This window comes from Mustela lutreola, chromosome 3 (assembly GCF_030435805.1).
Source record: "Mustela lutreola isolate mMusLut2 chromosome 3, mMusLut2.pri, whole genome shotgun sequence".
NCBI classification, from domain to species: domain Eukaryota; kingdom Metazoa; phylum Chordata; class Mammalia; order Carnivora; family Mustelidae; genus Mustela; species Mustela lutreola.
The window spans coordinates 65700261-65727186 of NC_081292.1; the positions used below are offsets into that span (position 1 = coordinate 65700261).

At 39.4% G+C, this 26926-nt stretch overlaps 1 protein-coding gene and 1 pseudogene across 1 annotated transcript in view; one reads left to right on the forward strand and one right to left on the reverse strand.

Moving 5' to 3' along the window:
• Positions 1-3160: 3160 nt before the first annotated feature.
• LOC131827844 (phosphatidylinositol 3,4,5-trisphosphate-dependent Rac exchanger 2 protein-like) overlaps positions 3161-26926 on the reverse strand; it is a 50520-nt gene continuing 26754 nt past the window's right edge. The window contains exons 8-9 of the mRNA XM_059168850.1: positions 9894-10027; positions 3161-5063 (exon numbers count right to left, since the gene is read on the reverse strand). The gene's annotated coding sequence lies outside the window, so the exon portion shown is untranslated. The remainder of the gene's footprint in view (positions 5064-9893; positions 10028-26926) is intronic.
• LOC131827843 (coiled-coil domain-containing protein 50-like) lies at positions 12026-12684 on the forward strand (annotated as a pseudogene).

The following is a 26926-nucleotide window of genomic DNA, read 5'->3' on the forward strand; positions in this document are numbered from 1 at the left end:
AACACAGTTTGAAGAGAAAGAGCAAGCACCAGAACTGGACATGACAGGGATGTTGGAATTTTCAGACAGGGAATTTAAAGCAATGAGGATTGGACATCAGGAGATGACAACAGAGTAGGAAGTTCCTAAACTAATCCTTCAACCTCTGGATACAGCTCGGAAACACCAACATCAGAGTAAATAATCCAGAAAATGACCTGAAGATTAGCACAAGACTCCCCACAGCTAAATGTAGAGACAAGCCCACATTCAAGACAATAGGAAGGAAAGAGACATAGTAGGGAGTCAAATGGACCTGTGAGACTGTCTGCAAGAGGGAGGGATGTTGTGGGCTCAGGGAGGGGAGAGGAACAGACCCCACACCAGGCATCCCAGGCATGGGAGATCCTGACTGAGAAAACAAATCAGCATAATATTTGGCTTTGAAAACCAGAATGGGCAAAGAATCAGTTCCACTTGGGACTTTAAAATCAGCAGCTTGGTTCTAGGAGAGCCAGAGATAGCACAACAAATACCGCTCCTGCGATACAGCACAGAAGTAGCAGTTTGAAAAATGCCTAGAGTACACAGGAAGATTGGCTGATTGATTTCTTAATCTCAGAGCATGTGCTGGAGGCAAGGATTTTGGGGAGACTTCACCAAATACAAAACAGCTGGCAAGTATCATTTTGCTCCCCTGCACCCCAGCGTAAATAAGGGGACACCTGAGGGAACTAGCACAGCATTAATACTCTAGAACTAGCTTGCAAACAGTATGCCTTGTCCACACACAGTTCTGTGAAGCCATACCTTCCATCCCAACCTGACACCCCAGGAGTTTTCCCAAGCAGCTGCAGGTCCTGTCCTGCAGCAGGCCAGCTCTAACCTTGATAGAAACATGTATCCTGCCCTTACATTCTGCAGACCTGCTCCCACCAATACACTCTTGGCTGGAGACCATCAAAAGCAGTATTACAAGCCTAGCAGTGTGCAAGCAGCCCAACAGCAGCCAGCACCACTCTAAAGTGATTCCTCCCCTAGGAAGAGAAGATAACCACACACACCAGTTCCACTGTGGACCCAGCAATGAGCTAGGGTCAGACATCTGGTATGACTGCAGGCCCCATCCACCAATGAAAACTTCTCGGGGAAAACACAGGAAAATCACCCCGCACTTTGGTGTTACCGCATCTTTAGAAATGTCTGGTCTGACAACATGATTTTAAGGAGCTTCCACACTAACCCACTAAAAACTCAAAACCTGTACATAAATGTATCTGTGTCCTTATGGAAGCAGTGGGGCTGCCAAGGGGGTAGAAGTGACTGCAGTGGTCTGATATTGACACTTTACAGGCTTGTAAGAGGTGTTCTCATCTTGCTTCTTTGAAGGCCCCTTCCCATTTATGGTGGTCCTTCACACTTCTGTTTTACTTGAATGATTTCCCCAAACCAAAGGGTTTAAAACAACATTGATAATCTGATATGGTTTCTGTGGGCCAGCCATCCAGGTGCAACTGGATGGGACAAGGAGAAAAGAAATGTCAATGATTTCAAGAAGTTTAAACCTACCAAGTATTAGAACACCATCTCTTCTACACTAATTCATTCTCGTATTAATCCTCAGTCTCCCAAAGCAGACAGAAGGCATCTGGCCCAAGAGGGGTTCTGGGCAGTGTCCCTTCCAAAGGCCATCTCCCCTTCAGCCAAGAAGTCCAATGGCCAGGTCCCAGACTTTCAACTCATCTAATTTCTGTGCTTTCTCTAGGGACACCAGGGAACTTCTGGGCTCTTTTTCTGCCTTCTAGGAGGCTCTATGGGGCTGGGTCTAGTGCTCTCAGCTGACTTGTACCACACTGCCAGTTGTTTCCTCCTGCATTTGCCAAATATCAGCACGGGAGGATCAAGTGAGGGGATGTCCTCTCAGAGAGATACATGGTGAACAGATAGAGGTCATCTTTCTTACATTGTTCACCCTAATCTCTCAGTAGTTTCTACCATCTCTTGATTTCCCTGGAATTTCAACCCCAGGAGAGGGGGGGTGGGTCAGAAGCCAAAAATTCGGCATCACGCTTCTGTTTTACTTATATCCCCAAACCAAAGGGAACAACATTGATAATCTGATATGGTTTCTGTGAGCCAGCCATTCAGGTGCAACTAGCCAGGTACCTGTGGCTCGGGATCTCTCACAAGGCTGCAGTCAAGATGTCATCTGGCTCTTCAGTCATCTCAGGGCTTGTCAGGGGAAAATCTTCTTTTGAGCTCACTCAGGTGGCTGTTAGCAGCCAGAGGTCCTTTATTGCTATAAGCAGGAAATATTCATTCCTTGCCACATGGGCCTCCCCATAATTTAGCCCACAACAAGCAGCAGGTTTCCCTAGGAACAGAAGAGAGAGGGAGGGAGGGAGAGCAAGCTCAAGAGGAGACTGGTCTCTTTGTCAACTAACCTCAGAAGTGACATCCTATCACTTTTCCCCATTCTGTCCTTTAGAAGTGAGTCAGTCGTTCCTAACTGCATTCAAGAGGTAGAGTATGCAACACAAAACTATGTGTACCAAAGATGGGAATCATTGGAGACCCTTAAAGGCTGCCCTCCATACTTTGGTGGGACTTTACCTTCGCTAGCCACCACGAGAATCTTTGCATCCTTACTAGAACGTGAACTAGGAGAATATTTTATCAAGCCCTTCTGGGATCCTGCAAGCAGCTTGCCTAGAAGTTCCTTGCACAAGGGTGCCTGTGTGGCTCCGTCAGTTCAGCGTCTGACTCTTGATTTTGGTTCAGGTCATAATCCCATGATCTGTGAAATCCAGCCCAACATCCGCTTCTGCACTTGAGTGGAAAGGCTGTCTAGGTAACTCTCTCCCTCCGCCCCTCTCCCGCTTGTCTGTGTGTGCCCTCTCCCTTTTTGTCTAGTAGTAGGAGTAGGAGGAGTAGTAGGAGTAGAAGCTTTTTGCACAGCAGTTGATAATGAGACAACCCTGCTTTGGAATGGGAGCTCTGAAATTCACTAGCTGTGTGATCTTGGGGCAAATTGTTTCCCCTCTCTGAACCTCAGTCATATATGACACACTGGGTTATTGGGACAATTAAGTGAACAGTAAAAGACACTTCAAACCCTTCATTCTATTCATTCTATTAAGGCATAGAATCCCTTAATAAAATCAATTCTCAGTAGCAGTAGTATCAGCAATTTGATATTTTTATTTTTTGTATGCTTCACATTGAAAAATACTCTCTCACATGCTATAGGGAATATGTAGCATTAGTACAATAATGGGGTGGATCTCCAGTAAAAGGAGCAATGGGTATGGCTTAAGGGGTAAGCACAGGAGCTTCTGGGCTCTGGTTGTGAGTGTTGGTGGCTGCTGGGAAAGGGAATCAGACCTGCAGGGGACCCAAGAACTTGGGAGTCTGGCCAGTGCACCCTTGCTCCCTTCTTGGGCTCCTGGGGATTCAGGGGAGCCTTTGGCCCTTGTGGGCTGTGCCCAGAAGAGCAGGAGCAGGAGCAGGAGGCCCCCCCAGAGACAGGCTAAACCCTGGGCCCAGAGTTGGCCAGCTTCTGCCTGAGGCAGTGCTTTTGTGCCTGGAGCCTTTGGAACTCCCTCTCTGGCCACAGAACAGCTTTCTGGCTCTCCTTACTTCTGTTGTCCACAGGAGGTGCTCACGGTCATGCAAAGAGGAGATTTTTCCGCCCCTGGCGGTGCAGGTCCTGGGCCATGGACCTGTAGAGGCCTAAGTCCCAGTGGGCAGCAGCCGCCTTCTTGTGCACCTTGGCAAGTTCCTTATTCACTTGCAGGCAGCGTGCCTTCACCTCCATCACCTTCCTCTCCAGGTGTTTGATGTGCTTTTCCCATAGCTTAGGCTCTGCCTCCAGCTTCAGGTGCAACTTCTGAATCTCACTGTTCAGGAGGAGGGTGTTTGGCAGGTGAAAAGATCTCTGCTCAGCCTGGTGGTTTGTTTTGTTCCTTGAGAGCTCTTCATTCCTCTGACTTGCCTTCTTCTGGGCCCTGGAAGGCTTTCCTTTGTTCACGAGGCTCCCGCCTGAGGGCACATCCTCAGTGGAGGAGGAGCCAGTCTCCACCTGCCTCCTTGAGCCACCACGTTCTAGATGATCTCTAAGCAGCTCCAGCAGATGCATCAACTTCAGTAGGATCTGGCTGAGGGTGTGGTGTTGGCTCTGGCCCTCACCGGTGGCCTGCACCCACACTCCTCCATCAGGAAGCTTGGGCCCGCCTGCTTCCCCTGCCTCTTCCTGCACTCTCTGTCCACAGCTGCCAGTGTCCTGGACTGGTGGGTCTGCACTTCCCTGCAGATCAGGGCTGTCCTTGAAGCCTTGAAGCCTTCTGGTATTTTCCTCACACGGGGTTCTCTCCATCTTCCTGGACTGCTCCAGAGATGGAATTTTCATCAGTCAACTGGTGAGGGTTCTTCAACAGCCTTTCCCGAACTCCCTTCAGCAGGTGCATAGTGTTTTCCACGGAAAAGTACCCGACATTTTGATTCAGGGCAGCCAGAGCAAGAATCTGTAATGGGAGAGTACTGGCCTTCTACTCAGATGATGCAATGTCTCCACAGGCTTGTGCATCCGGGTCAGTATTCACCATGTCTTTTCAAAGATACTTCATTCTGGGCACAATGCCCCTTTCTTCTTGTTAAGCTGAGTCCATACTTTACTGTAATGAACAACACCACTGCAGTAAACACCAGGAACTCCCAGCCAAGCCCAGACACTCGTGGCACATGTGGCAAACATTCATATATCACCAACCCAACAGCCCACAGCTGCTCCAGGACAGCCCACAGCGACTCCAGCACTATGTGCGGAGACATTTGGATGGCCACCAGCTGGATCCAAAAAGCCTTGTGGCTTTGTCTCTGATCACCAGGGTCTTCTGGGCCACTAGTAACTGCTTGGAACCCCTATGAGGGTTCCGTCTCCAACGCAAACCAGTGCCTGGCAACAGGAGCTGTGGTAGTTGGGGTGGAGGAGGTGCACCTGGGTCTCCAACGCAAATCAGTGCGTGGCAACAGGAGCTGACAGTAGTTGGGGTGTGGGGGGGGGGGTGAATCCCTCTATTGTATACCTGAAACAAATACAACACTAGATATCAATTTATTGGAATTAAAATTTTAAAAATTAAAAAAATAAAAAAACTAAATATCAAAAGGAGAAAGATAACAAATATCCAAACACTTAGAAGGAAACATTCTACATTATCAAAGATTAAAGATAATATCTCAATGTGCTGAACTGAAGGAAAATGAAAATACAACATATTAAAATTTGTGGGACACAGCTAAATCAATGGATAGCCAAATTTATAGCACTCAATGCATATGTTAGAAAGGGGGAGGGGCATCATTCATAAGGAGGGGTGGCTCAGTCAGTTAGTCCAATTCTTGATTTTGACTCAGGTCATGATCATTCTCGGTGTTGTGAGACTGAACCTGCATTGTGCTGGTGCTGGGCATGGAGGCTGCTTAATAATCTCTCTCTCTTTCTCTCTGCGCCCCTTCCCTGTCTCTCTCTCCCCCCCATCTAAAAAAAAAAAAAAAAAAAAAAAAAAGAGTCTCAAAACAACAAGCTCTCAGCTTAAGAACCTAGAAAAAGAAGAGAAAATAAACTAAAGAATAAAACCAAAAGAATCCTTCTACCCAATTTCAAGATCTATAGCTACAGTAATCAAGAGTGTGGGGTGTTGGTGAAGGGATAGACAAATGGAACAGAATAAAGATAGAGAAGTGGAAGAGGATCAAGGACCCAAAAAGAGACCGACACCAATATGTGCAATGGGGTTTTGACAAAGGTAAAAAGCAGTTCAGTGGAGGCGTGACAGCGTTTTGAATAAATGGTGCTAGAACAAGTGGACTTGCATAGCCAAAGAAGAAGAAGGAGAAGAAGAGGGAGGGGGAGAGATGAGGAGGTGGTGGAGGATGAGGACCACAATCTAAGTCGCATACCCTATACAAAACTTAGCTCAGGGTGCCTGGATGACTCAGCCGGTGAGGCAGCCAGCTCTTGATTTCAGCTCTTGTCATGCTCCCAGGGTCCTGGGACAAAGTCAGGCTCTAAGCTTACTGGCGAGTCTGCTTAAGGATGCTCTTTGCCCTTTTCCCTCCACCCCATCCCCAGCTCATGCGCATGCTCATTCTCTCAAAAAAAAAAAAAAAAAAGAAATTTTAAAAATTAACTCATAATTATTTACTGCCTTACATCTAAAGTGATAAATCTTACAAGGAAAAAATGGGAGAAAATTTCCAGAATGTAAAGCTAGGTAAAGAATCCTCCATTTGGACATCAAACCATTTTCCATAAGGGAAAAGTTGATTACTTGGACATTATCCAACAATCCGGATTGTAAATCTGTACTGTGTGAAAGACCCTATTAAGAAGACACAAAAGACAAGCTACAAACTGGGAGAAAATATGTGTAAACCACATACCTGATAAAGGACTCCTGTCTGAAGTATAAAAACTCAAAATTTGACCCCCAAATAAGAAAGCAAGCAATCCAGTCAGGAAAAGGAAAAAAAAAAAAGGGCAAAAGACTTAATTACTTTACCAAAGAGTATACAGATGGAAATCACATAGGAAGTTGCCATTGGGGCAATTCAAATTAAAACTACAATGAGCTCTCACTGCACACCTAATACAATGATTCAAACCAAATGCGCCAGAGAGGGAGAGAGAGACCCCACTACCAAATGCAAGGCAGGATGTGGAATGACAGGATCAATCCTGCATCGCTGTTGGGAATAGAAGATAATAGAGCTAAATCTTGAAAACAGTTAACAGTTTCTTTTCCTTTTCAAAGCCTTGAGTTAAATTCGAGTTGACATGAAATGTAATACCAATTTCGGGTGCACACTAGAGTGACTCAACACTTCCACACAGATTCTTTGAAAACTAGACTTGCTACCACCATATGACCCAGTCATGGCACTATGGCATTTATCTTAGAGGAATCAAAACTTACGTTTGTTCAAAAGCCTGTACATGAACGTATCTGTGTCCTTATGAAAGCAGTGGGGCTGCCAAGGGGGTGGAAGGGACTGGAGTGGTTGGATATTGACACTTGACAGGCCTGTAAGTGATAAACTCCTCTTGCATCTTTGAAGGCCCCTTCCCACTAATGGTGGTCCTGCGGACGAGGAGAAAAGGAATGTCAATGATTTCAACAACTTTAAACCTGCCAAGCATTAGAACACCATCTCTTCTATGCTAGTTCATTCTCCTATTAATCCTCAGTATCCCAAAGCAGACAGGAGGCATCTGGTCCAAGAGGGGTTGTGGGCAGCATCCCTTCCACAGGCCATCTCCCCTCTAGCCCAGAAGTCCAATGACCAGGTCCTAGGCTTTCAACTCATCTAATTTCTGTGCCTTCTCTAGGAACACCAGGGAACTTCTGGCTCTTTCTCTGCCTTCTAGGAGGCTCTACGGGGCTGGGTCTAGTGCTCTCAGCCGACTTGAACCACACTGCCAGTTGTCTCCTCCTGCATTTGCCAAATATCGGCATGGGAGGATCAAGTGAGTGGATTCCTCTCAGAGAGATACATGGTGAACAGAACAGAGGTCCTCTTTCTTACATAGTTCACCCTAATCTCTCAGGAGTTTCTACCATCTCTTGATTTCCCTGGAATTTCAACCCCAGCAGAGAAGCCAAAAATGTGATTTTAGGGTCCTGGGACTAAGTCCATGTCAGGCTCTGCACTTCAACAGGAAGAGTCTGCTTCTCTCCTTCTCCCTTTGCCCCTCCTGCTGCTCTCTCTCTCTCTCAAAATAATTAAATAAATCTTTTAAAAATAAACAAAAATACCCTTCAGGATTTTAATTTTACAAAATCTTTTCTGTTGTTTACCAACTTAACAAGGAAAGTCATAAGACTGTAAATGATATCATCATTGTACACGACTAACCTTGCAAAAGCTTGCACTTGAAGGCAGGCATATATATTAATCCGTATAAGATCAATTGTAATTTTTAAAAAAGTTCTAATTCTCAAATGGATGCCTTTAATAACTGGACCTAGATGGATGTATTATTTGACTCCATGGGCAAAATCCTTTCATGATGTATATCAAATCATCATGTTGTTCAATTAAAATATATTACAATGTTATTTGTCAACTAGTCCTCAATAAAGCTGGATAAAAACAATTGTATCTTAACAACTTGAAGCACATTATAATTTTTTAATGAGTGCTATACAAGTAAAATTAACAGCCTTTTCTACATCTTCCTGAAACCTATTTCTGTGAGTCCCAATCTTGCTGCAAAATACAAAGAACTTAGAATAGCACAGTAAAATAAAATAGACAATTCATTTTCATATGTGGTAGAAAGCATCTTTTTTTTTTTTTAAGCTCATTAAGGCGGGGATTAAAAACTATCTTTTTTTGAAAATTTTATTATTTCTTTATTTATTTTAAAGAGAGAGAGCATGTGTGATATTGGGAAAGGGCAGAGTGAGAGAGAAGGAATGAGAGAGAGAAACTCAAGCTGACACCAATTTGTTGCAGAGCCTGATATGGGGCTCAATCTCACAAACCTGAGTTCATAACCTGATTCAAAACCAAGAGTTAGACACTTAACCAACTGCACCACCCAGGCAATCCATAACTATCTTTTGACTTTAACCCTAACCTGTTCCCTTTCAGCAAGACACATGGGTAGTTCTATGCTTTCTCAGCATCACTGTATGTTTGCACTAATGTCTCCTGCTAGGGCATTCTGATACTATAATCCAAGAGGTTGAACTCCCATGCCATCAACATAGCTGCCAACTCAGAGAACTTGCTCTTGACATCTTGTGTACGTTGACTTAGGAAATTCCATTTCAAGAGATGAAGAATGATGTTCCCTTAATCTTGCCTCAGAAATCAGTGTTTGAGTTTCTCATTCTCATGTTACCAAAAATCTTTGGTTACATTGTCCTCATTTCTGAACCTATAAGAAACACTCACGCAAACCCTGCATCCTCAACCCATCTGTTTTACCTTTAGATTTCATGAAGGCTTTTAGTACCTTTTCACTGAAAATATTGTATCCTAGATATGGTTAGGAGGAAGTATATAAAGGCTCAGGAAATTTGCTAATTAATTTCAGCTTTATTATTTTGCTTAAACAATCTGTAAAATGTTTCACCAGGAGTTCAAGGAAACATCCTATAAATTAAGTACCTCCTGAGGAGAAAATTATATTCCCTACTTTAAAACAAATAACATACATCAGTAACACTGCTACATTAAATTACTTAAACTAATGATAACTAAGATATACCAGGAACTTGCTTGGGTTTCATTCATTCACTTGTTCATTCATTTATTCACTTATTCAACAAATACCTCTTGAGTGTCTATTACACGGAAGGTCCAGTCTCGGGGGAAATAGCACAGAATAAATAGCAAGACCAGTATTCTCATGGACTTTATAGTCTAATCCATCAAAGGTGGCAACAAATAAATAAATAATAAAGAAAATATTAGCAAGAATTTTCTAGATACCGATATAAAATTGCCGGGAAGCTATACCAGATGGGGCAGTCAAGGAAAATATTTCCAAGGACGGGGAGGAATTTACTGGGAAACAGCACTGGGAAACATGGAAGACATTTTCGCCTTTCCTATAGAGCCTGAGGCATGTGGGTTAGCAACAGAAGAAATTTTTTTTCCTCCAACACTAGGAAGGTAGTGTTATTGAATGATAGTCACATTTCAGTCAGGTTTTACAAGAAGGTAATGAGAAGAATCAGAAAACAGGCTAAGAGTATGTGAATTTTACTGAGGAGATCCTGAGTTCCCAGGAGGACAGAGGAAAAGGTTGAAACTGTGAGACTGATAATTTATTTTTTCTTAAAAAATATTTTCCAAGGTTAATAAATTATTTCTAAAGTAGTACCTGTTTATCACCCTACCTGTGTTTCCTTTTGCAATACATCAGAAGATTATCAAAAAGAAAAAACACCCGTTCTTGAATATTTCCAGAAGAAATTTTCAGCAAGATGCCACACATTAGCATCTCAGTGCAGGTGTCGATGATATTGGATCCCTAGGTTAAAAAAAAAAAAAAAAAGTAAAAGAGAGAGAGAGAGACAATGTCTGATTACTTAACAGAAACTTCTGTGTAATTCTTTTTCTCATTAAAAGTCTGTTTTTATATCAAGATACAATATATGGACAAGATAAAAATTGAAACACCATAAATAAACACTGGATGGAGTTCTCTTTTCCTCTCAGACTCCTCCTCATCAGTCTCAGCAGATACAACTGTGGCTAGGAGACTCTGGGTCTTTTTTTAGCTTTCTTACACATGTAGGCATATATAAGCATGGATGATACATGTTACCTATGCTCTTTTACAAAGAGATGATTTCAAACTGATGTGTAAAATTCATGTGTCTAGCACTCCTCTCCCCCTCCTCTCTTTCCCTGGTATGGGAAAAGAGTTCCATGGATATATCACAAAGTACATTAAATTCTCTAAATTTTTAACAGGTCTCAACCTATTTATCCACTCCTTGGATGGATAGAAGAAAAAAGAAGAAACAAAAGAAAAAAATAAGCTATTTAAAGAGAGCAACCTTCCATAGAGCTTTAACCCAAGTTAAAATTTAGCATAGGCACACTTGTTCCTTAAAGAAGCCTTCACTGAGTATATACTAAGGTCAGATGACTAGTGACAAAACTAAGTCTTAACACAAAAACTAACCACTGAGAGGAGCCACAGATGGAAAGAGCCTGAATCATGAACAGAGGAAAGCTGCCCAATGAAGCAGAGCACAACCATTGGATTATTGTGTGAGCTGATCAAAAGTTTCTCCTTTGAGCCATTATAAAAGTGGCAGTGCATTTGTTTCTACAACTTAAACTATCACAAGTAATGCACTAAGTTGGACAAAACAAGAAGCAAAGAAAAAAAAATTTTTAGTAGATAGCTGATAACATGCTCTCTTTTCAATATTCTGGTCTCTTTAAATCTAGGGATAAATTTCTAATTCTTTTTCAACTCAATGCTTTTGTTTTTGTTTTTGATATTTAAAAATCAGACAACTAATTGTAAATTTCATATTTCCACAGTAATCACTGATACAGTTTCCCTGATTATAAAAATTTAAATTAAAGTGATAACTCATACATGTCAGTAAGAAATTTCCCAAATGGGAAGTGAAGAGAATGTGATTGTGCTGAGTATCTGCATTACAAACACATTTTATTTATTTTTTTACTTTTTACTAACTTTATTATTTTAAAGATTTTATTTATTTGTCAGAGAGAGAGAGAGAGACAGAGAGAGCACAAACAGGGGGAGCAACAGGCAGAGGGAGAAGCAGGCTCAATCCCAGGACCCTGGGGTCATGACCTGAGCCAAAGGCAGGTGCTTAATTGAGTGAGACACCCAGGCAACCCTACACCCATATTTTATTTTTTGTTTTTATATTTAACTTAAATTTAAAAAATAATTTTAATTCCAGGAGAGTTAACATATAGTGTCATACTAGTTTCAAGTGTATAATATAGTGACTCAGCAAGTCCATGCCTTATTCAGTGCTCATCATGAGAAGTGTATTCTTAATCCCCCTCACCCTTCCCCCGACTCACCTTTCCTCTGGGGACCATCCATTACAAAATATTTTAGATTTAAGACATTTCCCTTTTTTCATCTTTCATCATAAAGGTGGACATATAACTAGAGATCTATCAAAAATTTATACAATTACATATCCTTCCTCATGTGATAGTGAAGTAAAAACTGTCATCAAATTCAAATATAAATCCCAATTTCAGTGGCAATGACTCTTACTTAAGTACTATCCCTACCTCAGAAAAAAATTACAATAGAATACTATTAAAAATGGAAATAAGGAAACATCACATTGATTCTTGCACAACGACCTATACAATGTTATGGAAGTGGTTTTATTGATAACAATTTTACTAAACATACAAAATACTTCACCTTCGGTTATTTCTCATGGTAGCCCAAAAAAGTAAAACAAAGAAGCTAAGTTGTTATCTAATTAAATGGGACCTACAAGAGAGGAGCAAGATGGGGGAGGTGTATGGAGATAGTTATTATTACGAAAATGGAGGAATGAAGCCAAGAGGGATGAAAGAAGCTCTCTCTACTCCCTCACGAGTGGCCCACAGAGATTAGGAATGGTATGATGCTGAAATTGCCAGAAAACTGCAAGAAGAAGAAATTTTGGCTACCCAGGTGGACATGAGAGCAGTTCAAGTATCCCAGGATGAGGAAATAGCTAGACTTCTCATGGCTGAAGAAAAGAAAGCTTATAAGAAGGCCAAGGAGCGGGAGAAATCATCTTTGGACAAAAGGAAGCACAACCCTGATTAGAAGCCAAAAACAACTAAATCGGCACACTCAAAGTCAAAAGAGAGTGATGACCCTCACCGTTCTAAGAATGACAGGCCAGCACGGCCACCACCACCTATCATGACAGATGCTGAAGATTTGGATTACACTCATTTTACAAACCAGCATAATTCCACGCGTCATTTCTCAAAATCAGAATCCACTCATAAAGGTTTCCATCATAAGCAGTAAAACCCTAGGAATGTGCCTTGAGAACGGACTCACTGTAGCAAACATTACTGGATGATACAGAATGCATTCCACACTCATTTTTTTCCTCCTGTATTTGTATTCCTGAGATTTATCTTCAAGTGTTCTGACCATAAATAATTTTAATTCATTTAAAAAAATATATCATCAGGAGTTCAGCTAGATAGTTATCAAACCATTCTGAATACCTACAAACTCAACAGGAGATCAAAGAGAAGAAGACCAGTAATTCTAAGAAGAGAAAATAGACCACTTTCCAGAAGGTAGAACGTGCAGAGAAGTGAATCCAAGGTGACATATGGGAAGACAAACTGGGGGGAAGGGCCAGCTTCCAGCGAGAGAGGGAGCAGCTGAGCACAAAAAGGAACTTTTAGAAGTCTACTCCACTGTGGGATGTCATTGTAGAGGCTAAGGGGGTAAGGGGTATCACTCTTCGGGATAGTATGGTCTCAGGACCCACGGAGTCAAAAAAAAGTCCAGGGGTGTCTGAGTGTGGCAAGCCTTCCAGGTATAGAGCAGGGAAGCTGGCTGCAGAGACAGAGCCAAGGGGGGAGAACTAAGCTCAGGATTACCTTAAACCATAATCCGAGGCATAGTTGGGCCACTACTCTCCCAGCAGGAACCCCACAAAGGGCAGATCAGGGGAGAAACGCCCTTCCTTCTCCAAGAGGAGCTCCACAGGAGCACAGTGCCAGAATCAGCTGGGTTTGGAGACTCCAAATGGGGCCATTCTCCAGAGATAGAAAAACTCAGTCACAGGATGAGTGAGCTTGGATTGCAGCCAGAGACCTGGGAGACAGAGGGATTAACTGCTTTTCTTTGAGGGTGCACTGAGCAGTAGGGCCCCCAAGCTCTCAGCTCCTCCAAGGCCAGATATTGAGAAGCCACCATCTTCATTTTGGTCCTCCAAAGTTATACAGAAAGTGTTCAGGGAACAAAAGTTCCTGAAAGCAAACACAAGCAGATTACTTAGCCTGGCCCCTGGCAAGGGTGGTTCAGTTCCACCTCAGGCAAAGACATTTGAGAATCACTGCAACAGACCCCTTCCCCAGTATATTAGCAAGAACATCTAGCCAAGAACAAGTTTCCTCTCAATGAGAACTGCAGAACTCCAGAGCTAGGGGAAAGCAACACATAGAATTCATTACTTTTTCCCATGATTCTTTAGTCTTTGAAAGTTAATTTTTTACATTTTTTTCTCATTCTATTTGTAAAAATTTCTCCTCCATCTTATTTTAACGTTTTTTTAAACTATTTTATCTTATCAATACCTTTTTAAATTCTTTTTAAATTTTCATTGTGATAGTCATATTCTATCCCTTCATTGTATTTAACTTTATTTTTTGTATACATACAGGTTTATTTTTTTTTTAAATTCTGGGACACAGATTCTTCTAATAGGCCAGAATATACCCTAAATCTAGCACATGTCTTTGTTCTAGTCTCCAGACTAATCACATTCTTTCCCCCTTTTTTTTTTCTCCTTTTTCAAAGAAATTATTGTTTCCTTTTTTAGAATATTTTTTAATTTTTTGCTTTACAGTCATATTCCATCCCTTCATCATGTTTACCCTTATTTTGTCTGTTCTATTCTCCAGTCTAAGATAATTTTTTTTCTTTTTTCCTTTTTTCCTCCTTTGTTTTCCTCCCAGTTTGGGGTCTCTTCTGACTTGGTTAATATATAATTTTCTGGAATCATTGCCACCCTTGTAGTATTTTGTTCAATCATTCATCTTTTTTATCTGTATAAAATGACAAGGTGGAAAAACTCACCACAAAAAAAAAAAAAAAAAGAACAAGAGGCAGTACGGATGCCTAGAGACCTAACCAATACAAACAACAGTAATATCTCAGAACTACAGTTCAGAATGATGACTATCAAGGTGCTAACTTGGCTTGAAAAAAGCATGAAAGACCCTAGAGAATCCCTTTCTGGAGAAATAAAATCCCTTTCTGGAGAAATTCAGGAATGAAAATCTAACTAAGTTGAAATCAAACAAGGTATTGATGAGGTGTAATAAAAAAAATGGAGGCTCTTACTTCTAGGATAAATGAGGCAGAAGAAAGAATTAGTGATTTAGAAGACCAAATGATGGAGAAAAAGAAGCTGAGAAAAAGACAAACTACTACTGAACCATGAGGGCAGAATTTGATAAATAAATGATACCATAAGATGAAATAATATTAGGATAATTGGGATCCCAGAAGAAGAAAGAAAGAGAGAGGTAGAAGGTATTTTGGAAAAAATTATAGCAGAGAATTTCCCCAATTGGGCAAAGGGAACAAGCATAAAAATCCAGGAGGCTTAGAGAACCCCCCTCAAAATCAATAAAAATGGGGGGGAGGTTATGGACATTGGGGAGGGTATGTGTATGGTGAGTGCTGTGAAGCGTGTAAACCTGGCAATTCACAGACCTGTACCCCTGGGGATAAAAATATATTTTATGTTTATAAAAAAATAAAAATAAATTTTAAAAAATTTAAAAATCAATAAAAATAGGTCCACACCCTATCATTGAATAGTAAAACTTACAATTCCTAGTGACAAAGAGAAAACCCTGAAAGCAGCCCAGGACAAGAGGTCTGTAACCTACAACAGTAAAAATATTAGATTGGAAGCAGACCTGTCTACAGAGATCAGGCAGGCCAAAAGTACTGGCATGATATAATCAGAGCACTGTAATGAGAAAAATATGCAACCAAGAATACTACATCCAGCTTGGCTGTCATTGAAAATAGGAGAGATAAAAAACTTCCAGGACAAAGACGAAAAGAATTTGCAAACACCAAACCAGCCCTATAGAAAATATTGAAAGTGGTCCTCTAATCAAAGACAAAGCCTAAAAGTAACAGACCAAAAAGGAACAAAGACAATATACAGTAACCGTCACCTTACAGGCACTAGAAGGGCACTAACTGTATAGCTTTCAATAGTAACTCTGAATGTAAGTAGGCTAAATGCCCCAGTCAAAAGACACAGAGTGTCAGATGGATTAAAAAAAGAAGAAGAAGAAAGAAAAGACCCATTGATATGCTGTCTGCAAGAAACTCATTTGAGACCGAAAGACTCCAGATTTAAAGTCAGGGGGTGGAAAGCAAGTTACCACGTTAATAAACATCAAAAGAAAGCTGGTGTAGCAATCCTTACATCAGATAATTTAAATTTTAAGCCAAAGACTATAGTAAGAGATGAGAAAGGAAACTATACCATGCTTACAAGCTTTGTCCAACAAGATCTAACAATTTTAAATATCTATGCCCCTAACATGGTATCAGCTAATTATATAAACCAATTAATAACAAAATCAAAGAAGCGCATCAATAATAATACTAATAATAATAGTAGGAAACTTTAACAACCCCCTCACTGAAATGGACAGATCCTCTAAGGAAGAAATCAAGAAGGAAATGAAGGCTTTAAATGACACATTGGACCAGATAGACATCTCAGATAAATTTAGAACATTCTATCCCAGAATAACAGATTACGCATATTCCTCTAGTGCACATGGAACATTCTCCAGAATAGATCACATTCTGGATCACAAATCAAGTCTCAACTGGTACCAAAAGATTGGGATCATTCCCCACATATTTTCAGGCTGCAATGCTTTGAAACTAGAACCCAACCATAAAAGGAAAGTTGTAAAAAACCCAAATACATAGAGGCTAAAGAGCATACTGCTAAAGAATGAATGGGTCAACCAGAAAATTAAAGAATTAAAAAAAATTCATGGAAAAAAAATGACAATGAAAACACAACTATTCTAAATTTTTGGAAACAACAAAGAGAGTCCTGATAGGAAAGTATATAGCAAGATAAACCTTCTCAAGAAAAAAAGAAAGGTCTCAAGTACACAACTTAACCTACACCTAAAGGAGCTGGAGAAAGAATAGCAAAGAAAGCCTAAACCCAGCAGGAGAAGAGAAATCATAAATATCAGAAGAGAAATCATAAAGACTCAGAGGAGAAATAAATGAAATAGAAACCAAAAAAAACAGCAGAACAAATCAACAAAACTGGGAGCTGGTTCTTTGAAAGAACTAATAAGATTGATAAACTCCTGGCCACACTTATCGAAAAGAAAAGAGAAAGAACCAAATAAATAAAAAACATGAATGAAAGAGGAGAGATCACAACCAACACCAAAGAAATACAAACAATTATAAATAACATATTATGAGCAACTACACACCAGCAAATTTGACAATCTGGAAGAAATGGATGCATTCCTAGAGACATATAAACTACCAAAATTAAACCAGGAAGAAACAGAAAACTTGAGCAGACCCATAACCAGTAAGGAGACTGAAACAGTCTTTAAAAAAAAAAAAAAAAATCTCCCAACAAACAAGAGCCCAGGGCCAGATGTCTTCCTGGGGAATTCTACCAAGCATTTAAAGGATTAACACCTATTCTCCTGAAACTGTTCCAAAAATTGGAAATGAAAGAAAAACTTTCAAACTCATTTTATGAGACCAGCATTCCCAAAACCAGACAGAGACCGTATCAAAAAGAATTATGACCAATATCCTTGATGAACATGGATGCAGATAATCTCGCCAAAATACTAGCCAATAGGATCTAATAGTACATTAAAAAGATTATTCACCACGATCAAGTGGGATTTATTCTTCGGCTGCAAGGTTGGTTCAACATCTGCAAATCAATCAATGTGATACAGTACATTAATAAAAGAAAGAACAAGAACCATATGATATTCTTAATAGATGCTCAAAAAGCATTTGACAAAGTACAGCATCCTCTCTTGATCAAAACTCTTCACAGTGTAGGGATAGAGGGTACATACCTCAAAGTCATCAAAGCCATCTGTAAAAAACTCACAGCAAATGTCCATTCTCACAGGGGAAAAACTAAGAACATTTTCCCTAAGGTCAAGAACACAGCAGGGATGTCCACTATCACCACTGCTATTCAACACAATACCAGAAGTATTAGCCTCAATAATCAGACAAGGAAAAGAAATTAAAGGCATCCAAATTGGCAATGAAGAAGTCAAACTCTCCCTCTTTGCAGATATGATACTTTATGTGGAAAACCCAAAAGACTCCACTCCAAAACTGCTAGAACTCATACAGGAATTCAGTAAAGTGTCAGGATATAAAATCAGTGCACAGAAATCAGCGGCATTTCTATACACCAACAACAGGACAGAAGAAAGAGAAATTAAACAGTCAATCCCATTTACAATTGCACCCAAAACCATAAGACACCTAGGAATAAACCTAACCAAAGAGGCAAGGAATCTGTACTCAGAAAACTATAATGTATTCATGAAAGACATTGAGGAAGACACAAAGAAATGGAAAAGTGTTTCATGCTCATAGATTGGAAAAACAAATATTGTGAATATGTCTATGCTACCCAAAGCAATCTATACATTTAATGCAATCTCTATCAAAATACCATCAATTTTTTTCAAAGAAATTGAATAAGTAATCTTAAAATTTATATGGAACCAGAAAAGACCCCAAATAGCCAGAAGAATGTTGAAAAGAAAACTAAAGTTGGCAGAATCACAATTCCGGACTTCAAGCTCTATTACAAACCTATAATCATCAAGACAGTATGGGATGGGCTCAAAAACAGACACATAGGTCAATGGAACAGAACAGAAATCCCAGAAATGGATCCTCAACTCTATGGTCAACTAATCTTTGATAAGGCAGGAAAGAATGTCCAATGGAAAAATGATGGTCTCTTCAACAAATGGTGTTGGGGAAATTGGACAGCTACATGCAGAGGAATGAAGCTGGACCATTTCTTTACACCACACACATAAATAGACTAAAAACGGATGGAATACCTCAATGTGAGACGGAAATCCATCAAAATCCTTGAGAAGAACACAGGCAGCAAAACCTCTTCAACCTCAGCTGCAACAACTTCTTCCTAGAAACATCATCAAAGGCAAGGCAAGCGAGGGCAAAAATGAACTCTTGGGATTTCATCAAGATCAAAAGCTTTTGCACAGCAAGGGAAACAGTCAACAAAACCAAAAGACAACTGGCAGAATGGGAGAAGATATCTGCAAATGACATATCTGATAAAGGACTAGTACCTATAATCTATAAAGAACTTACCAAACTCAACACCCAAAGAACAAATAATCCAATCAAGAAATGGGCAGAAGACATGAACAGACATTTCTGAAAAGAAGACATCCAAATGGCCACCAAACACATGAAAAAGTACTCAACATCACTCAGCATCAGGACATACAAATCAAAACCACAATAAGATACCACCCCATACCAATGAGAATGGCTAAAATTAACAAGTCAGGAAACAATAGATGTTGGAGAGGATGCGAAGAAAGGGGAACCCTCCTACACTGTCGGTGGGAATGCAAGCTGGTGCAGCCACTCTGGAAAATAGTATAGAGGTTCCTCAAAAAGTTGAAAATAGAGCTACCCTATGACCCAGCACTCTCACTACTGGGTATGTACCCTAACGATACAAGTGTAGTAATCTGAAGGGGTACATGCACCCAAATGTCTATAGCAGTAATGTCCACAATAGCCAAACTATGGAAAGATTTGCAAGATCCCTGAAGATCTCTTCTGAACCTTCTCCAGTTTGTGAGGGTCTCCCTCAATATGAAACATCTCTAGAAGTGAGCACTACTACTCAGATGCAAGTTGGCGAATAAATCATGTAGTGATATCAGTATTTCTCCAGACCCCTACAATATATATCTTGATTCTATAAGATTGTATTAACACATCTATGGCAATTCCATCTTCCAACTAATTCAAGGTGCTCCATTAGTCAACAACGCCTCTAGATCATTTTCCCTCTATTGTATGCTTAAATAGTTCGACTTTTGATTTAATCTAGATTGGTATCATAGCAAACCCTAAACCCCCTACTAATATACAAATACATTATATTTGGGGGCACCTGGTGGCTCAGTTAGCTAACTGTCTGTTTTCAGCTCAGGTCATGATCCCAAGGTCCTGGAATGGAGCCCTGTGTCAGGCTCCCTGCCTAGCAGGGAGTCTGCCTCTCCCTCTCCCTGTCCCTCCACTTGTGCTCTCTCTCTCTTTCAAATAAATAAAATTTTTAAAAAATATTAAAAACTAAATTATGTTTAAGTCATTACCATAAGTTCCCATTAGCTCCTAGCTCCTGATAAAAAATCTGAATATTAATTGACCTGTGAGGTAAAACACTTCTTTTCAAAAACAGCCCAAAGCATCTGTTTAATAATCTATTAATGAAATTTTGTCGGGTAATGACATCAAGCCCAACAATCTTTTTATGTTTTAAAGTATATCTCACAATATAAACATAACATCACTCATTATATTTTACTAAATCCTACTGAGACATTTCTATCACTGTAAAGATATTTCTTTCATATTTAACATCAAGCTTTAAGAATCAGTAGAGTAGGTACATTTACCATCTTGTACCAGAGTAGAATAGTAATAGTATTAGATAATAGTAATCTACTATTATCACAGGAAATGTCCATTAAATAATTCCCAGAGGATTGCTTACTCACTTAAAGGAATCTGAGTTGAACATACACATTTGTCTAAAAAACTCCTTCTAAATGAATGGCCTATAGCATTTCTCTTTATACCCTGTGTAAAGCCGTAAATGGTAAAGAAGAACCATTGTGTCTTTGATTTACCATGTTTGAATCTGTGCATTATTAATAGGACAATGGCAACTAGAAATCACTAAGAATCTTTTAACTACAGAGACGTACAATGTTAGAAATATTAAAAATTTGACCAAGTGTATATACAGTCTTCTGTATAGTCATGATATGCCTCTCACTTCAATTCCATCCCATGTACAAGTAGACACTTAATAAGCGTCTCTTTTTAAATAATGTTGTGGTTATTTTCTCCTTGCTTACATGATAAATCTACCTTTCTCTGTAGCTAAAACAAAAGAAAACAAAACAAAAACCTCACAACTTTATCTTTAAAGTAAATGAAATTTATGATATTTTGAAATTACATGCATTTTTTTTTTTCATTTACCTAGAAATCCCAGGAGAGTTTTCTGGGGTCAGAAATAAAGAAGTCAAGCTATAAAATTCACAGAAGAAATTGAAATAAAGTATGATTATGAACATCAGATTACTAGTTAAGGGTCAGGAGCGCTAAAGTCTATCAAAATGACAACGTCAGGCAAGTGATCTAGAATATAAAAAATGTGGAAGCAGTAAAACAAGCCAGGCAGATCATCGGAAGAGAACAAAGCCTCTAGGGCATGGTTCTCAAAGTTTAGTGTTTGGGAGACACACCTGATATGCTTCTTGAAATTCTCAGGTTCCCTGGTCCTACCTTTGGAGATTGAAACTGAGTAAAGCTGTGGTAGGTCCCAGGTCATTTCAGTAAATGCTGATGCATCTGGAACACTCTAAGTAAAATTACCTTGGAGGTTTTGGGTACCTGAATCCAGGTGCTCAAGTGCATCAGATGGCAACCCTGCTGACAGGGAGATAGAGGTGAGCACAGGTCTCTGCCTGAGGTAGTCCTGACTGCTTCCTAGTCCCAGGGCAGATAGGCACTGATCATGTTACCATGGTCGCAAATATACCCCATGGTCACCTATGGTATATTTCATCACCGGTGAGTATTCACTTACACCTAAATAATGTTACATAACCTAGTTAGTGTTTTATCTTCATTTTGAAAATTGATGCTAATTTTTAAATCTAGAAATATGTTCTTTGGCAATTCCATATTTAGTCATTGAACAATCATTTATGATAAACACTTTTCTCTATATGAATACTGAAGTCAGGATTTTAACATTTTATAACATGTCAAACAATGTGTTAAACATTTTTTCCTGGTATAAATCTCTAGCAGGTTGGTTTCTCTGTTTGTAAAGTTTTAGGAAGCAAGAGGGACAGAGGGAGATGGGAGGGAGGGAAACTGGAGGGAGGGAGTAAAGGAGGAAGGGAGGAAGGAAGGAAGGAAAGAAAGAAAGATGGAGGGAGGACAGGTGCAAGGAAGATAAAAGAAAGGGAAAGATGTTTGGTTAGACCAGTTTTGTACAGTTTTTCATGGGTCACCAAGTAGATGTTGAAGGCAGCAGATTATTTCACTATGGGAAAACAAACAAACAAACCTATAGAAATACTTTTACAAAGATGGAATTTCATGTGTTTGTGAAAAAAATATTGTCCGTGAAAATAAGCTATTTTAAAAGTACACTGATATATCATAGAGTCATAAACCAACATTTGAGAGGCAAGGTATAAAAGGATTATTTTTAAAAAGTAAGAGGGCTTGTATAAATCATTTATTTTGAACTATTCTAAAGGTATTACCCATAATGTAATATGTATATGTACATATTAAATACAGATTTTTAAAATTTTTTTTTATTTTTTATAAACATATATTTTTATCCCCAGGAGTACAGGTCTATGTATTATCAGGTTTACACACTTCACAGCACTCACCAAAGCACATACCCTCCCCAATGTCCATAACCCCACCCCCCTTCTCCCAACGCCCCTCCCCCCAGCAACCCTCAATTTGTTTTGTGAGATTAAGAGTCACTTATGGTTTGTCTCCCTCCCAATCCCATCTTGTTTCATTGATTCTTCTCCTACCCACTTAAGCCCCCATGTTGCATCACCACTTCCTCATAGCAGGGAGATCATATGATAGTTGCCTTTCTCTGCTTGACTTATTTCGCTAAGCATGATATGCTCTAGTTCCATCCATGTTCTTGCAAATGGCAAGATTTCATTTCTTTTGATGGCTGCATAGTATTCCATTGTGGATAAAGAAGATGTGGTATATATACACAATTAAATACAGATTTTTTAAAAAGATTTTACTTATTTATTTGACACACAGAGAGAGATCACAATCTGGCAGAGAGGCAAGCAGAGAGAGAGAGGGGAAGCAAGCTCCCTGCTGAGCAGAACCCCATGTGGGGCTGGATCCCAGGACCCTGAGACCATGACCTGAGCCGAAGACAGAGGCTTTAACCCACTGAGCCCCCCAGGTGCCCCAAAGCAAGTATTTTTAAATAATGTGTTTACCCATATGATTCAGAGTTATGCTGTCTCAACATTCCCTTAATAAATAAATAACCAAAATAATGGACTTTTTTCATCTAGATGATTTATCCTTTTTAACATGCATTTCCCTTTAAGAAGCAACATTGATCATGTGAAATCACACCTGTGATGAATTATATATAGAGAACTAAATACAGCAAAGACCCAGCAAGGAAGTTCCATGGATGGTTCTAATCCTGACCACTTTTATTAAATCAGGAAAGGAAGGCTGAGTGGCAGTTCAAGAGGAGAAGTAACCATCCACTAATAACTGCACCATAGGTGGGAATCTACTCATCCAGTGCCTCTCCTTCCAAAAGCTTCTCTTTCTAGTCCAGTCTGTGGAAACCTATGTTATCCCTCCTCCTTCACCTTGGTCCCAGCAGGTGCAAAGTCTTGGGACATGACCCCTGTTCCCGATACTAGTGGAAGAAATACATATGAAAGCATAGAATTGAATGCAGCATGATCACTGTAGTAGCAGAGTATCAACAAAATGAGAGCTGGCATGAATTAACACTATTAGAGATAGCTGTGTGTGTATGATTATTTGTTTATCATTAACTATATAGTTCATTTCATGTCGTGGTTTCAGATTTCAATGATGCTTTAGGGATTTTCTTTGTCACTTACAAAGTACACCATTTCAGTATCACCTTCTCATAGGGTGAAAAGATCAGTCTGAAATGGATGGAGCAAACCATGACTTCAGTCACTAAATCCAGGACCCAGAGGCAATCCATGTTGGCAACACTCCTCACCAATGGCTCCCCTTCTCACTGTGGGTGTCTCGTGGTCAAGATCCAGCCAGAAAATGGTGACAATTCTGAATCTAATTTGCTAAGAAGCTGAATAAATTTTGATTCTACAATTTGAGGTATAATCAGGTGTGAATTATATAGTCAGCATACATGAAAGACTAGCAAATTCAAAGTGCCATTACAGAACTTAATGTATTTAATTTAATTTGGAATATGATGAATTTCCATAGCTGGACACTAGTTAGGTGCCAAAGTATGCTTTCAGAAAATGACAACACCCAGAAAAGACAGTCAGGAGTGTGTGAATTTATTTTATGGCTCCTTTTCTAATTTCCAGTGTGTCTTCAAATACAATTTATGAAATGGTTTATGAAACACTGCAACAATAGAACAAAGCCCCACCTCTGAAAAAGATGCAATGAAAATAATATTGCTAAACCACGTCTGGATTATTTGAAAGGTTAAATCTTTTTATATTAAGTTCTCAATATGTTATGTAAGGGTTCATTACTGATTCTTTGCAGCTATGAAGAGGCAAAAAATCACTATAATAGGAAACTAGTCACTATCTGACCCCACTGTCAGGGCTCCCTGCTTAATACCAGAGTCTACCTCATTCATCTTGTCAACTAAATGTTGAATGTCAATACCAGAAAAACTCAGACTGCAGAGAAAAGGCATAATCTTGGCAAAGAAGAAGGATGACAGGAGGCTCTGAAACTTCCCCCAATCATATACAAAGCACAGACAGATGAAGATCTAACAAGAGTTAGACCCACTCACTGTGGAAGAAAATTGACAAGAATGACAACTGGGTGGGCGTCGCATAAGAGAATGGTTTCAATATCAAAGAAGTGTCTCAAGAAAATGAATGAAGCATTTGAATATTCTTTCAAAAAATCTTTTAAAACTACTAGAAAAGTTAAACATGAAATGAAGAATATCACATCATTTTATCATGTAATGTCATAAAATGTATGCCGCCCAGCAAGATTCAGCATTTGGTTCACTCTTTTTGAGATTCAATTTATTAACTGATGTTTTAACCTACATTCTGTCATATATTAGATAAAACTAATAACATAAATGTTCATTTTATCGAAATGAAGTCCCAATCAAGCTTCGCCCCCTCCCACTTAGAAAATTCTGCTCCCTTTCTTCACAGATTAACTTTCAATGGCCTTCTTCCAAAACGACCTATCCTTAAGTAACAAGGGCCATCTATAAATCAATTCTGTCTCAAGGCAATAGACAAATTTGTATCTACCAAATCACTTTGTAGAAAAGAAAAAAAATTCTGATCACAACCTCTGTTAGACTCACACTCATAAAGTAAGAGAACATGACTTGAAGTCAATATACTGTCAGACACAAACTTAATCATATGTAAAGCAGGAAATGGATGTTAAAATGGTTCTGTGCCATTATATTTCTCCATGTAGAAAGCCAAGAGGTGTCAAATTTCTATTCTGTTTCTATTTCGTAAAATGCAGTGACTATTTTGATCTTATTTTTTCCAGCACCTTCATATATTAATAATTCTCCCTCTTATCTTTTAATATGATTGTTTTCAGATTTGAGAGATCTATTCCAAACAGGGATATCATGGATATAAAGCTGAATTACCAAGTAATATAATGCTTTTTGATACTCCCTTGTTGATAGAGTTCATTATGATTCCAAAGATTAAAGTTACCATTACAACGCTATCAATCAGCCAAAAAAGCAGACCAAGACAGCAACTGGTCCTGTTCTATGAAATGAATCAGTGACTCTGATTAAACAACTAACGAACTTCCTTTCCAAGCACACTGATCATTGCCCTACAATTACCTTTGGTAGAATATCCTATGCAATGCTCTGAATGTTGGATAAGACATAAAAATGAGATATGATAAATTATACTAATAAAAGGCAAAACTTCAAATATGAGCAATTAAACTACAGATCTTCTGTAATGGCAGTCACTATGTAAATGATGACAAAACCTAATTTCTATATTCAATTTACTTCTAAATGGCAAGCAATCAAATTAATCTAAAGAATTAGCTTAATTTTTTTCTGAGTAGATACAATATTACATGGTGACAAGGAATATAGGTTTAAACTCTGCCATCCATTAGCTGTAAGCACTTGAGGGAAATTTTATGGCCCTCATTTTTTAAATCTGTGTAATGGGGATTATAATACCTCAGCAAACTGTTAAGGGCTCACCAAGATTGCATACAATGGAAGATCAGTCTTTCCCCAAAAGGAAAGTGGCTGACTGGCCAATAAGGACCTCTGTCTTCCCCTAGGCAAGACTACAGGAATCTTAGATTTTGATCTTGAATCCTGAGTGATGTAATAGAATGATAGAAAAAATTATTAGAGTCTATTCATTTTAGTCAGGGCACTGATGAACCTACTTACGAGCATTGGCTGCCTAGACACCCTTGAGAGTGTAGCTTTTCTACTGATTCTGTGAGCTGCCCCATATCTTTTTAAATTAATTTTTCTTTTAGTTTCTGTGACTTGGAACTATCTAACCTTAACTGAAGTAATATAACACCTTCAGTAGGCAGGAGCATGTATTAGACAAATAGGAATTTCTCAAGGGTAAAATCCTACCATTGAACCAGAGCTTTAAAATATTACTCATTTGCATAGCATTTGACATTATTCAAGGCACCTCCACTTATTTCGTTTGGCTCCTATAATAACCCACATAGTATGTGGGAGAGGTCTGATACATCATCCCCAAAGTAAGGGTTAGAGTCCGGACAAAAGATGAAGTCTGCTTGAAAATCAGGCTTCAGCTCTATGTCATCTAATTTGGGACCATAGATTTCAATCACTTGTTTACCTAAATTCAACATAAAGGAATGTAACGATAATTTATAGCACAGAATATTAGACAGGCAAGATACCTGATATATTTCACTCTAAAAAGCCTTTATTTGATTAATGGGAAGATAAGACTGGATAATGAAGTGACTTACTTGAAATAAATAATCCACCTAAGGTGAAAATAATGCTAAATCATGGTGTATCAGATTCAGATCCCATTCAAGAAATTTTAGTTACTGGAGCGAGGTGTCATCCCTCAGGTGGTCCTCAAGGGTCTGCAGGAGCTTGGGGAAGGAATTAGACAGGGAGTTGTTTTCCCAACCTTATAAGCTCAAGACTTCTTACCTCAAAGGTTTTTTAAGTAACTCTCCATTCTTAGCCAGCATGCCACCTGATATCTGCCCTTGGCCATGTCCTAAACCCACTAGAGCTACTCTAAACATACACAAAGCTGTCTGCAAGCTGAGCAGTAATCTCTGTTTGCAATTTAGAGAAAGCTCTGTATCTATCCTCCTTCCCAACCCAGGGCCTGCATTTATTCTTTAAGACTACCCCTCTCTCCTGGACAAATTGGAGTCCTATCAGCAGTTTCTCCAAAGCTTCCAGGAACAGACCAGGTGTGAGTATTATAAGACCTTTCCCCCTCTCTCCAAGCTGGTGGACTGAGATGAGGAATCATGTTCTTATCAAAAATTGCCAACCAGTTAGCT